The sequence below is a fragment of the Capsicum annuum genome, chromosome 8 (genome assembly GCF_002878395.1).
Source record: "Capsicum annuum cultivar UCD-10X-F1 chromosome 8, UCD10Xv1.1, whole genome shotgun sequence".
Classification (NCBI taxonomy): domain Eukaryota; kingdom Viridiplantae; phylum Streptophyta; class Magnoliopsida; order Solanales; family Solanaceae; genus Capsicum; species Capsicum annuum.
This window is the reverse complement of record NC_061118.1, coordinates 99,161,135-99,175,394: the sequence shown is the minus strand read 5'-3', so window position 1 is coordinate 99,175,394 and position 14,260 is coordinate 99,161,135.

Here is a 14,260-nt window from a genome sequence, read left to right as displayed (position 1 = left end):
TTGAAATTTTGGGAGGTTCAGAAATTTTTCTTTCTTTGCTTTAAAGGGTTAGAAAGTTTAGGCTGAAAACTTGAGGTTTTGAAATATCTTAAGTTCCAAGGTTCAAAGTAATTTTTGGTAAAACTGCAAGGAAATTCGAGAGTTCTAAATTCAAGTTTAATTTTTATTGGTTGAAAGTGGTTTTCAAATTCTCTAAGAGGAAAAAGCAAAGAGATGCTTTGTTTGTAGTCGACGTCATGAGATTTCGATAGCAATAAGTTTACTGATAGCTCGTCGTTTTGTTTGCTGCCCCTAAGGAGGTGAACATATTTTTCCCTTTTAATTTCATTATTTTCTCCTTCATGTCCTTCTCTTCGTAGAATTATCTATCTGTGAAGTATTAATTATGAATGAGGCTGGGACTTGTTTTGTTGTAGATGGCCTTGAAGGACTTAGAATTATTTGGTAATTGTCTGTTAGTGGAATTAGTAGACATGTCGTGATTTTCACAATCGCCTACTTCGATTATCGTCTCATGAATGATAGCGATGCGGGTTATCTGCCAATGTGTTGCTTGAATGAATAAATTTTAGTATTTTGTAGTTTTTAATTTGGCTTTGATAAAGAGTGTTGTTTTTCCTATTACTTAGCGACCTGAGGAGATATGTTGGGGTATGTTTGTTGTGTATTGGGTGTAATTCATGCTATAATGTTCAGGGCTTTGTTTGAAACAAATGCGGGCATTACTTCAAATTGCTCTATGTTTCAATCTTTAGCTGACCATATGACTGCAATTTATATATTGGTCTAATACCTTAACACTTATGTTTCTCTGTACTTAGGCCAGCTAAAATATTTACTTTTAGTTCTCAAATGTTATTGCATATTCTAGTTGTTTGTATTATATCTTAGATGATTAAGAAGGGTTACGTCATGTCTATGAATACCTTTAAATCTCATACTAGTGTTCCTGTTTTTGAAGGATAGAGTAATTTGTATGATAGTTTAAAACAACATATTAGGCATGTTCGGACACTATGTTCTATCTGACTTCCTGTGTGAGCTTATTCGATGAGATATTAATTTTTCGCTTAAGTTGTTTCACTATCAAGTTGCGTATCCAATAATGCATTTGATGTGGTGACGGGTAATACACGTTCTATGTAGCTGCATATAACTCTAGGGCAATTAAAACTGATGTAATAGATTCATATTTTGATTGTGTGCAATTCTAAATGACTTTTGACTCTTGGACGCTTGGTATGAATGATTTTATAAAGTGCAAAAAGCGACCCCCTGGTTATTCTTTATCTTAAAGTTGTTAATTTAGATATCTGTAGATTTTGTTATCTACTTTCAAGCCTGCAACTATGGTGTAGTCGTTAGATGCTACAAATAATAGAATTTTGTGTTCCATTTTTCCATGGATTTATTTGTCGTAGTCTAGCTGAATACTCTTGTCTATTTTCAATGTTCTAACATAGAATTCTCTCTCCATTTGTATCCTTTGTTTTCTCTTAACTTCATTCTTAGTGTGAAAATTTTTAATGCCGATTTAAATCGACTAGTTTGGTCTGATGCAGGCTGCTCCTCAAAATCCTCTTGCCCTGTAAAGTCCATGGAATAGTGGGTAAATGTTCATGGTAAGGTCAGTGATCCTTCAAACCTTCAAGGATCTTTTCTTCGACTCCCGCAAGTTCATTTCGAGTTGGTCAAAGATAGAATGATCCTGCTTTTGTAGTATATCCACCTGGAAAATTGCAAATCGTGGGCATCTTTGTATGATAATTGTATAAAATAGGGTCTATCCCTTCATCATAATTAAGATTACCTAGGCATTTTAAATCCGCCGAACTATATGTTGCCATAGAAAAGGTCCGATTCCTTCTGCTTGTTTTTCTTTCTATTTAGGATTAATGTACACTGCCCCAATATTCGCGCAAACATAATGTACTTCTCTTTATTTGATTTGCTATTTGTTCCCTTTTCTGACTTGTTTTGGGGTTGTTAATAATGTTGAATTTTCCTTTCTCTTTTAGATGTAAACTTTGATCTTGCCTATTTTTGGTTTGTCACTATTCCTATGTTTCTCTTAATTAGTAATGTGGGACTTATGTTCAAATGTCACTTGATTTCAATAATAATATTTTGTTTTATACATTTACAAGAAGTAAGGTTTCTGAGTTCATTTTGGTTCTAATGTTGGTTCATAGACCTAAAAGTCTTAAAAAAAAATTTACCGGATATTAGGTCATGCTTTCCATTGATCTCTTTGATAAATGTATTTGAAATATATGTTTTAGTCAGGCGAATCTAATATGATGCCCTCTCAAAAAAAAAGAGAAAAAGGAATTAGTAAGCCAATATGATCTCTTTCACGTAAATCATGTTAATATTATTTTCATTTTTCATAAAAATGTCCTCTTTTCATATCATTGTTCTTGTGTTAGGCAACTAACATCGGTACATATGCTAATTATTTTGCTTCTCTTTTGCATGTGAATATGGCCGAGTCCGAAATGGACTCAACCCCTCCTTGCATCTCAATGTGCCAATAAGGCCTCCCTTTCGAGTCAACTCCTAAAGAAAGTTTACACGAAACACATGGTATACGAATATAAGAAGATGGAAGAAGGGACGGTTCGAAGCCCAACGACGGAAATCGTTATATTTTGCATTGATTACTAGTTCTTTTATTTATTTATTTATTTATTTATTTATAATTTTTTTTATTTATTCATTTATTCATTTGGGGGCCTCGAAGCCAAAGTTGTATTTAATACATGTAGAGTAAGGTTCAAGCAAAAAGGCTCAAAACATAGAATTAGGACAAGTGAAAATGGGTCAAAAACCCAGCTAGACTAGGACAGGTTTCATTGATTTGGGCCTAATGGCCGAAATCACTACTTCTCCCCTTTTCCTTTTCCTTTTGCTTACTTGTTTTATGTGTTTTTCTTGCGAAGATAGTTAGATCCTTAACTAAGTCACTAAAAACTATTTTTGCAAAAACTTTCTCCTTAATCAACTATTTTTCCAACAAATTGATTTTTCGAAGTTAATCAAAAGAATGTTTTCAAACAGATCGGATAACCGCAAGTTTGCGGACGTTTTAGGTGACTAACACCTTCCTAAAACGTTAATAGGAACCGTTTACTCAGAATCTTTGAAACTTAAATAATTTTTCTATTTTGAATCATTTTAAGTAACTCTCTAAAGGTTTCTTAATTCTTTTTCAAAATTAAGTGGCGACTCTTCTTTCAAGTTAAAATTTCCGCAAAACAATAAGCCATTAACTAAGTGACAACTTATCAACCAAGTCATCACCCTTAAATAGCAAGGCGCCAAATCAAACTATAGGTTGACAACTTATGCTGATAAGCCATTAACCAGTTGATCATCTATCAACTAAGTCATCAACTAAAAATTTCAGCAATTCTTATTTATCTTTGGAGGGGTATTTCGATTTTTTCTTACCTCAAACCTTACCCCCCACGAATTAAATCACCTCAAAAGCATATTTAGTTATTATCAATCAGTTTTTAAAAGTCATTAACTCTCTTTGTTCCCAAGAATAAGATTATGGTTTCCTCTCATGATCATCTCCCAAGAACAAGATTTAAGCCCTTCTTCATAAAAACCAAAAGTTGTATTTCTCAATCCGAGAACATTCGAGAAAAGTTAATTCTCTTTCAAGATTAAAGCTTTAAGGTATGTTTGGTGTTCATTCATGGGTCCTTTTCACCCATGGAGTCTAAGAAGCCATTTTCAAGTTTAAACTTATGATCTTTATATGTTATTATGAATTATATCCATGAACTTTCATGAATTTTGATTTTTGTATAATGTTTACAAATTGTTTCCATTGGAATTAGCCCTTGATACGTTTGAAAGATGATATTCGCATGTTAAATCCTTAACCCATGATTTCCATATTGTAATTATGTTATTATCACATGATTTAACTATCCTCATGCTTTAACTCATGACCCCCATGTGTTAGATTTAATGCCTAAATGATTGGGTTTTGAACAATGACTACTAATTACATGTTTACAATGAAATTACATATTTACAATAAATTTCCTTTATGAAAGTCTTATGAAATTCGATCATGTATTACATTTCCAAGAGTTTTGATAGAAAGAGTCCTTACACATTTGAAAGTTGAAGTATGTTTATTCATACCTTGGTAATTTGATTTCAAGTTATGATTTCAATTTTTTTCACATGGAATGCTTTATAGTATGTTTTAAATATTGTGGTTTTCATATCATGTTCATGTGAACTCTGAATAAAACCCTCAGTTTATGATTTGGTAATGTGATCGTGCTATCTTATCATGTTTAAAAGTACCTCCATGTTAAAGTCTTGGCCCGATGTGTTTGATGAAATGCTTAAGTGAATAATTGTGAACAATAATTTCCTTTCATAGTTTCAAAGCTTTCATGTGTCCCTGTCATTATTATTATCGAGTCTTGGGGTTATGAATACCCTAAATTTATCTATTTACTTAGTCTCAAAATTTTCAGAATGGTTTCAAACATATATGAGCATTATCAATTCAGTCAGTTATCATGCCAGTCAAACTTAGATTAGTTCAGTAATCTAAGTAAGTTCTTTCTTTAGAAAAACTTAGTTTAGTCTCGTAATCAGTGTCAGTTCAGTTGGGAGTAGGATTCAGCATCAAGCAAATTTGGGGATGGAGGTATTCTTGTTAGTATGGGTTTGACTCTTAGTAGAAATACCTGAGTTACAGAACTACGTAGCTAGTGTAGTTTGAGATGTCTTCCTGCTAGTTTAGGGTTGAAACATATCTCATGAGTCTTTCCATTGGTTTAGGGTTGACAAGATGTCTTTCGCTAGTTTAGGGTTGACATGGCCATTGATAGTACCTATGGAATGGTACTAGCACCCTTCCAACTGGGGTCATAGGATGGACCCCAATCAACTCAACTTTGGGGCATGTCGGTTAGATGATACCTCATACAGTTTCAATTTTAGTACTCAATTCAAAACTCAGTTCAGTTTTGTTTGAACATAGCATACAGTTTATCAATTATTCAATTATCAAATTTCAGTATTTCAATTTACAGACTATTTCAGAATTATGTTATATGCTTGGTCATGCATTCTCATATTTTATAGCATTCATATCAGTTATTCAGCTATCTCATGCTACTCATTCAGTCGGTTATTACTCATGTACATAACCCCATGCATAACAGCCTAACCTCATATAGCATACTAGTACATTTAAAGTATTGATTGCATACTTGTTTCTCGCGCTATGATGCCTTATATCATAGGTTCGGACGCTCAGGATCCCGACCGTACTTAGATATTCCAGCACATTAGCAATAGCAGTAGTGGTGAATCCTCATATATTGATGAGTGTTTCTGTCTATTTCAGTATTTTAGTTTAGCAGTCAGTCAAAGTTAGTTGGGGGCTTATCCCATCAACTCCTAAGTCAGTTTGAGGCTTTCAGACAGTCAGTTAGATTATTAGTTTTTATCAGTTTTTAGACAGTTGCTTTCAGTCTTACAATTCTGCATTATTTTCAGCATTTAAAACCTTATGGCATTTTCAGTTAATTTCTGTACATGATCATTTTATTATCAGTATACTATTCAATGCTCACAGTAGGTACCAGTTCATGGGTTAGCTTACGGTCCCTTGGGACTGTAAGCACCATGTGACGTCCAAGGTGTACTTCTAGGGTGTCACATTCGTAGATGATCAATTCTTCAAATATAGATTCGACAACACTTTAGTAGATTTCTCTTGATCGAGTACCTCTTTATATAGATCAAGTCACCTCTTCGACCCTTCTTCATTCAATTTAGGCCGAGTAGAGCCCTAGTGTGTCCCTTCCTTAGCTGTAGAATTCACCCCAGTCAACAAACCACCATCTTGTACCCCATCAAGTTTTTGGTATTCTGATACTATGGCAGTAGATACAGGTATCTTGCTCTATTTCACACTTATAGAATTTCCCTTTCTGTGTGTTGCACTTCCATCTCCCAAACTCTCAATTATAGAGTCGTTTTCACATTTAGTCTCATTCATAAGGTTAAGGGTTTTGATTGTGGCACTAATTCCTGCCTTTCCCTTGTTCGTAATCACCTCTTCAATGGTGATTTTCTCATCTTTACGTGCTCATCCTCTTCCTCGTTTAGCCATTAAATTGCTCGGTGGTGCATATTAGTAAAGAGCACTAAATACTCCCTTCTACTCCTTCCATTCCTTTTACTATTTGATTTGGATTGGACACATTTTTTAATAAATCTCTTACTTCTATAAAATTAATAGTAAAATTTTACTATATTATTAATTAAAATTTAGAATAAATTTTTTAAATCATAAAAATTTAGCCCAAATTTAACCACAATAATAAAAAAAATCTTTTCACACTTTAAACTTTTTCTTGGACATTTTTATCCGTTTCACCCAACATTTAAAAAACCATCATTACTTTAAAATTTTCAATACATTAAAAACTATTCCAATACATGAAAATGAGTAAATTACATTTCATAAATATGATTTTATTTTTTTAATAAAAGATGTGTAGTTCTACTTAATGTTCACCGACCTTTAACGTTCATTGACCCTTAACTATCATGGACCCTTGATGTTCACAACCGACTAACCGGCCGACTCTGACGTCGGCAACGGCATAGATGCTTCGGCAATAGGTACGGGTACTCTCTCTCCCTAGTTCTCTCTCTCCCCAGTTCTCTTTATCCCTTCCCTTCCCCTTCTTATTTTTCCCTCTTATCACTGCTATTGCCAGCGGTTTAGGATTTTTGCCGGCTCGACTCCGATGATGTGTAAGTGTGCAGCACCAGTCAAAATAGATTGGTACGATCAAAGTTGGCATCCAGATTTCAGCAATACATAGAAGACACTCCGGCGATATTTCGGTGATGCTCTGACAGCCTCTTTTCGGCGACTCTATTCCGGCAACCAATTTCAATATCAAAATTGCCAGAACCAGCAGCATGCTGAAGTACCCCAGTGACATCTAAACTTTGATATTTAGTTACTTCTTATAATTTAGTTTTCTTGTATTATTTTGTTTCTTGTGATTATAGTTGTGATTGGCTACTTTAGCTTTTTGGTAGATATTATTGTGTTGTTCTAGTTGTTAGGCCGGATAGTGTATTTTATGCGTGCTTTCTATTTTCATACTATTTTCTATTGTTGCTTTGTTTGTTTATTTGTTGGTTTGGGGCTTTGTTTCAGTTTTTTAATAGTGGTTGTGGGGGTTGATGGTGGAATAGGGTCATGTCCGAGGGGGTTGGGGGCTATTTTGGAAGAGGGTGAAGAGGGGAGGGCAGGGGTGGGTATGGAGTCTAGTTCAGGTATTAGGGCTGGTTCGGTAAGGGGTGGTAGAGGTAGGCGAGAGGTGAAAGAAGATAAGTTGAGAGTAGGGTCTTGGAACATAGGGACCCTTCAGGGTAAATCCGTAGAGCTGGTGAAGATTCTTAAGAAGAGGGGGATTATTATTATTGCGTGTGTTCAGGAGACTAAGTGGGTAGGGTCTAAGTTTAGGGATGTGGATAGGTACAATATGTGGTACTCAGGGAGTTAGAGGCGTTGGAATGGAGTGGATATCTTAGTGGATGAGGAGCTTAGATAGCAGGTGGTGGAGGTTAAGAGGGTTAGTAATAGGTTGATGATGATTAAGTTGGCCATTGGGGGGCTATGCTGCATGTGTATAGTGTTTATGCACTGTAGGTAGGCTTGGAAGAGGAGGTGAAAGCGAGATTTTAGAAGGCTTTGGATGAGATGGTGATAAGCGTTCCTAGCTCGAAAAAGATTATCATAGAAAGGGACTTCACTGGGCACATTGGGGTTTTACCGGGAGGCTATGATGATATGCATGAAGCTTTTAGTTTTGGGGATAAAAATGGTGAGGGAGCTACTCTGTTAGATTTTGCAAGGGCCTTTGGGCTGTGGAAGTGAATTTGAGCTTTCCAAAGAATGAGGATTACCTGATTACCTTCTGAAGCACGATAGCCAAGACTCAAATTGACTTTCTTCTACTTAGGAAGGGGGATAGGGTTTTATTTAAGGACTGTAAAGTTATTCTGAGTGAGCATCTTTCAGCCTAGCAGAGGCTTCTGGTGATGGACTTGATTATCAAGAAGAGCAAGAAGAGAAGGTCCAGAGAGGGTCGACCTAGAATTAAGTGGGGTGGTTTGATGCCAATTAGTGGGCTAGAGTTAAGAAAGAAGGTGGCGGGAATGGAGTTGTTGGAGTATATAGGGGACATGGATGTTATGTGGAATAGGGCTGCTAGCTACATCACAGAGACTGCTATAGAAGTGTTGGGTTTTTTGAGGGGTCGGGAAGGACAGCATAATGCGGACTGGTGGTGGAATGAAGAAGGTAAGAAGAAAGTGGAGATTAAGAAAGGAGCGTATATTAAGTTAATTAAGAGTAAAGATGAAGAGGAGAAGTGGGTAAATAGGGAGGTTTACAAAGTAGCGAGGAAAGATGCTAAATTAGCAATTACGGCTGCTAAGACAAAATGTTTGAGAGTTTGTATGTGAGTTCAGGAGAAAGGTGGGGAAAAAGGTTGTATAGTTTTGCTAAGGCTAGGGGGCGGAAGGGTCATGACCTCGATCAAGTGAAGTGCATTAAGGGAGAGGGTGGTAGAATTTTGGTGGAGGATGTTTACATTAAGAAGAAATGGCAGAAGTATTTTCATAGACTTTTGAACGAGGAGGAGGACAGATGAATTGAATCAGGAAAGCTGGAGCACTCAAAGAAAAGCCGTCATTTTAGTTACTGTAGATGTTTTAGGGTTGGGGAGATCAGAGAGGCTATTCATAGGATGCGGAGGGGTAGGGCGAAGGGGCTTGAGGAGATTTTAGTGGATTTTTGGAAGTATACTGGTGGGGCAGGTTTAAGGTGGTTGACTGATTTGTTTAACGGCATTTTCAAGACTGCAGAATACCGGAGGCTTGGAGATAGAGTACGATAATTCCATTATATAAAAACAAGGGTGACATTCAGAGTTACAACAACTATAGGGGTATTAAGTTGTTGAGTCATACTATGAAGATTTAGGAGGGGGTGGTTGAGCGAAGATTAAGAAGGGTCTGTCCATTTTGGTGAATTAGTTTGGATTTATGCCTGGTCACTGGATGAACGAAGTAATCCACCTGGTGAGGAGATTAGTGGAGTAGTATAGGGAAAGAAGAGTAATTTGCACATAGCTTTCATCGACCAGGAGAAGGCGTATGACAAAGTCCCTAGGAAGGTTCTTTGGAGATGCTTGGAGGTGAGACATCTCTCAGTGACATACATCAGAGCTATTAAGGACATGTACAATAGAGGAAAGACTCGGGTGAGTACACGAGAAGAGACTCAAAGCATTTTTGAATTGAGATAGGATTGCATCAGGGATCGGATCTTAGTCTATTCCTATTTGCGTTGGTGATGGACATGTTAATGTGGAGTATTCAAGGTGAGGTGCCTTGGTGTATGTTATTTGGGAATGATATAGTGCTGATTGATGAGATGCGGGGGAGGGGGTGAATAAAAAATTAGAGGTTTGGAGGAAGACCCTTGAATCTAAGGAGTTCAAGTTAAGTAGGTTCAAGATGGAGCATATGGAATACAAGTTTAGTGACTTAAGAAAGGAGGATGAAGTAGTGGTAAGGTTGGATTCCCAGGATATTTGTAAGAGGGATAGTTTTAAGTATCTTAGGTCTATGATTCAGGGGAATGGCGAGATTGGTGAGGATGTCCCTAAATGTATTGGAGCAGGTTGAATGAAGTGGAGGCTCGCCTCGGGAGTGTTGTGTGATAAGAAGGTTCCCCTTAAGCTTAAAGGCAAATTCTACAGAGTGACAGTCCGTTCGGCCATGATGTATGGAGTAGAGTGTTGGCCAGTTAAGAACTCCCACATTTAAAAATTGAAAGTAGCGGAAATGAGAATGTTGCATTGGATATGTGGACTTACTAGAGGGGATAGAGTTAGGAATGAGATTGTCCGGGAGAAGGTGTACGTGGCCTTGGTAGAGAACAAGGTTTGGTAAGAAAGGCTGGGATTGTTTGGGCATGTAATGAGGAGGAGCACGGATGCCCTAGTTCGTAGGTGGGAGAGGCTACCTTTGGATGGCTTCAAAAAGAGTAGAGGTAGGCCAAAGAAATACTGGAGGGAGGTGATTAGACATGACATGGAGAAACTATAGCTTACTGAGGACATAACCCTAGATAGGAAGGTGTGGAGGTCGCGGATAAGGGTAGAAGGCTAGTGTGAGTGTGTGGGTTGTAGCAAGTAGTTAGGAGAGCTCTTGCGTAGCTAGGTTAGTAATCCTAAGACTGTGTCCATAGGTAGGATCCTCTAGCCAAGAGAGTTTGGGTGTGGTGGGTGTCTTTGGTCTGTGAGTGCATATTTCTACTAGGTGGGTGTCCTATTTCTTTTCTTATTTCGTATTTCTTTTATTTCTCTTATTTCATATTTCTCTGATTTCTACTTTTAGTATTTCTCATTCCTTATTTCTATTATGCCATCCACCCTGCTTCATATTTCATTACGATCTTGTTTATTATTCTTTATCTTGAGCCGGGGGTCTATTGGAAACAGCATCTCTACTTCTTCGGAGGTAATAGTATGGATTGCGTACATTTTACCCTCCCCAGACTCCACCTTGTGGGAATACACTGGGTTTGTTGGTAGTGGTGGTGGTGGTGGTGTTTTGTGGGGTTCTACGTTTATTACTCCACTGATCTCATGTATTTTTCTTCTCTCTCATCTGAAGAGTTAGTATTTCATTATTTCTTTCATTTCGTTTTTCTTTTATTTTAAGAAAATTCACCTGGTTTATTAGATAAGGGTTTTCCTTGTCAGTTTTAATATTTACTCAGTTTTTTTTCATATTATGAATATATTTATTTCGTCAATCTTATAATATGTATACATAAGTTTACTAGCTCAATTTTTTTTTATCAAACACATTTATTATGTCAATTTTTTATATTAATAAAGCTCACTCAATCGATAAAAATCAAATATTTGATTTTTTGAGTGTCTAAAATTTCTCATTTTTCGTGTTTCTTTTTTAAAAAATAATTTGAATCATATTATAGTAAAATTTTTTTTTTTTTTATGAAGTATGCTAGAAATACGACACTATTAAATACCTGTATCTAATTTAATTCATCATAAGCAATTACATAAACAATCATAAGGCCAAAAAAGTGTGAACGGCCTAAGAAATATTGTTTAAACTTTTTGTCCTACATTAAAAGTCTCTTCTTTAGATAAAATCATTTTTTTCACTATTTTCCTATTATTTAAGAGTTAAAAGTTAATTAAAAATTTATAGTAAAACTTTTCCTTATAAGAAGTCATAAAATTAATGACAATTAATACTTTTTCATTAGTTTAATAATTCTAAATAAACTTAGTTGATTTAAGAAGATTTGAAAAATCTAGAAATAAATATGAAAGCGTTAGAATAAGAAAAACATAAAAAGTACAAAAATTTTAAAAGTTTTAAGTAAGTAAAATATTTTTTTTAAAAGATTTAACTTTAAAAAGAAGGAAAGATTTAAAATATAAAAAAATTTAAAAAATAATTGCAATACAAATATAATCCAAATCGATGCGTCTCTATTAGCTTCTAGCAACAAGGAAAAGAGGTCCTGCATGAAAAAATGAAAAAGTGACGGTCGATTAACCATTTGAAACTTCTGGTGTAATATATATATATATAAGGTTGTAAGTAAAAAAAAAAAAAAAAGAAAGGGTAAAAATGGGAAAAATATAGGCTAAAAGAACTTATTTAATAAGAAACTATAGGAGAGAGGGAGTACTGATTAGGATTTTATAACATATTTGCATTAACCAAACTAAAGATTGCTAAAGATTACTTAGGTTCTTTGTTGTTTTTTATTGAAACATCTTTTTATCTAAGTATCTATTTTATTTGGTATCAAAGCGAGAAGGTTTTGGGAACATTACCTATGAACTCACAAACTTTTAAATTCTGTATGAAAAGACATAGATCTTTCCAAGACATAAGAGGTAGCTATTTCTATTTATATAGAGAAATCAGAAAAAGAAATAATATAATAGCCAGAAAACATAACTTAGAAGAAAGTAGAAAAAGGTTACTAGAAGCAAATAGATTATATAAATCATATAATACAAGATTGGTAAGAGCATTAAATTAGGAAATACAAGATTGTGATAGAGATTTAGAAAATAATACTACAAGAATAAAGTGGCTTAAGAAACGTATTAGTAAAAAATCTTATCAATTAGGATAATATATGAAAACCCTACCTATTTTTCAAAGACTAAGAAAAATAAATAAGTGGATAGAAAAAGAATCTGGTATTAAAGCTGAATTAATAAAGATAGAAAGAGCATTAAAAGAAAATATAAAAATAATTAGAAATAAATTGACTCAAGAAGACCTAGACGAATTAGACATAAAATATTATAAAACATTATTAACACACTTTGAAGAAGATTTAGAATTTAATAAAGTAATATTAGAGAACTGTTTCTAGAGAACAAATTTATATAAACAACAAGCAGATCAAATACCGCTAGGATAATAAATGCCTATAAGATATATTGAATATATTAGAGAAATTCAACGGCCATATTATAGAGAATTTACCTATAAACATCAACTTGTAAAAATTTGGAAACAATTTGAAGAAAGACTAAAGTTGTTAAATAAAGAAATAAGAAACCTAGAAATAGATATTCTAAACTTTAAAAAACAGACGAAATAATTATTATAACCTCTAAATATTATAAAAGAGCATTAATTAATGAACAATCTAGGCTGATAGAAAATATACAAGAAGTAGAATTAGACATAACCTATAGTAATATTAGACTAAAATACCAAACAAAGCTAAGTAAAGAATATCTTAATCTAAATCATCTAGGCTAACAAAATAGATTCATTAAAACACCTTGAGTATTTAGATCTTCATTATCAACCTGAAAAGAAATATAAAAAATTAAAAGATAATATTACTTTAAAGTGTAATTTTAGTCAAGGAGAACATATATTGCATTCAGAAGATAAACAATATAACACCTCAATTGATATAATAATAAACCTTAGTGAAAAAATCCAAGAAAAGGATAAAAGTATAATAAGATTCTTAGAAGAACAAGAAATAATTCAAAATAAGCAAAAAAAGATATTAGAAAAACTAGAACAAAATTTAGATTATCTAAAAATCCAAGAATCAGAAATAAATAAAAAGATACAATATTTGAATAATAATATCAATCTAGAAAAAATACCTACAAAAATAGAAATCGAAAAATTAATAAAGAATATACTGGAAAAACCTAAAGAAATAGAAAACAAAACCATTTTATCAATAACCAAAATAGAAGAAAAATTACAAATTATACAAACTGATATAACTAAGTTAAAAACATTAACACAAAGGCTAGAAGAAAATTCTCTTTCATGAATATAGAAGATATAAACTATAAAAAAGCTTTAGAAACTTCAAAAATATTTCATACCGAACCAGAAGGATTTTCTTTACATCTACCGATAGGCCAGTCAGAAAAAACAATTGTAAAACAAAATAATACTATAATAGCTTTATTAATAGATTTACATGCTAAAATAGATACCATAATAAAAGGAAATTAATAAATCAGTCGAAGAACCAGAATTACACGAACTACATAAAAAGATAGATTTCTTAATAAAAAAATAAGGCAGATAAAGAACCAGATAAAAATCCTGAGATAGACGAACTAATAAATCAATTAAAAAGAACCGAATTATCTCCTAGACAACAAAGAAAAGTTATAAAACCGAAACCACAATGGACTTTCTTTCAACTAGATCAGGAAGAGCCATAGAAGAAAATAGAGAAAGAAATAGAGAAGAAAGGATAAGTTTTTCAAATAATCGAATAGGAAGTAATATATTCTCTAGATTACTACCAAGGACTTGCCAAAATATAGAACAATATCAAGAATTAAATGAAATAATAGACATAGACAGAGATTTACAAATCTTTCAGCAAAATCAATTAAAACTTTTAAGTTCGAAAACTTTATATAATACAGAGTACTTCACTACAGGTAATCAGTTATACAGATATTATAGAGAGGAACAAATATCCGCATTAGGAGAAAATTTCACTACGTTAAAACTTGTAGACTCCAAATCTCTAAGACAAATAAGAAACAATAAAACTATGTTAATGCACATGGGAATAATAGTAATAGGAATTAAAGGATTAACTAGAAAAAATTTAGGATCC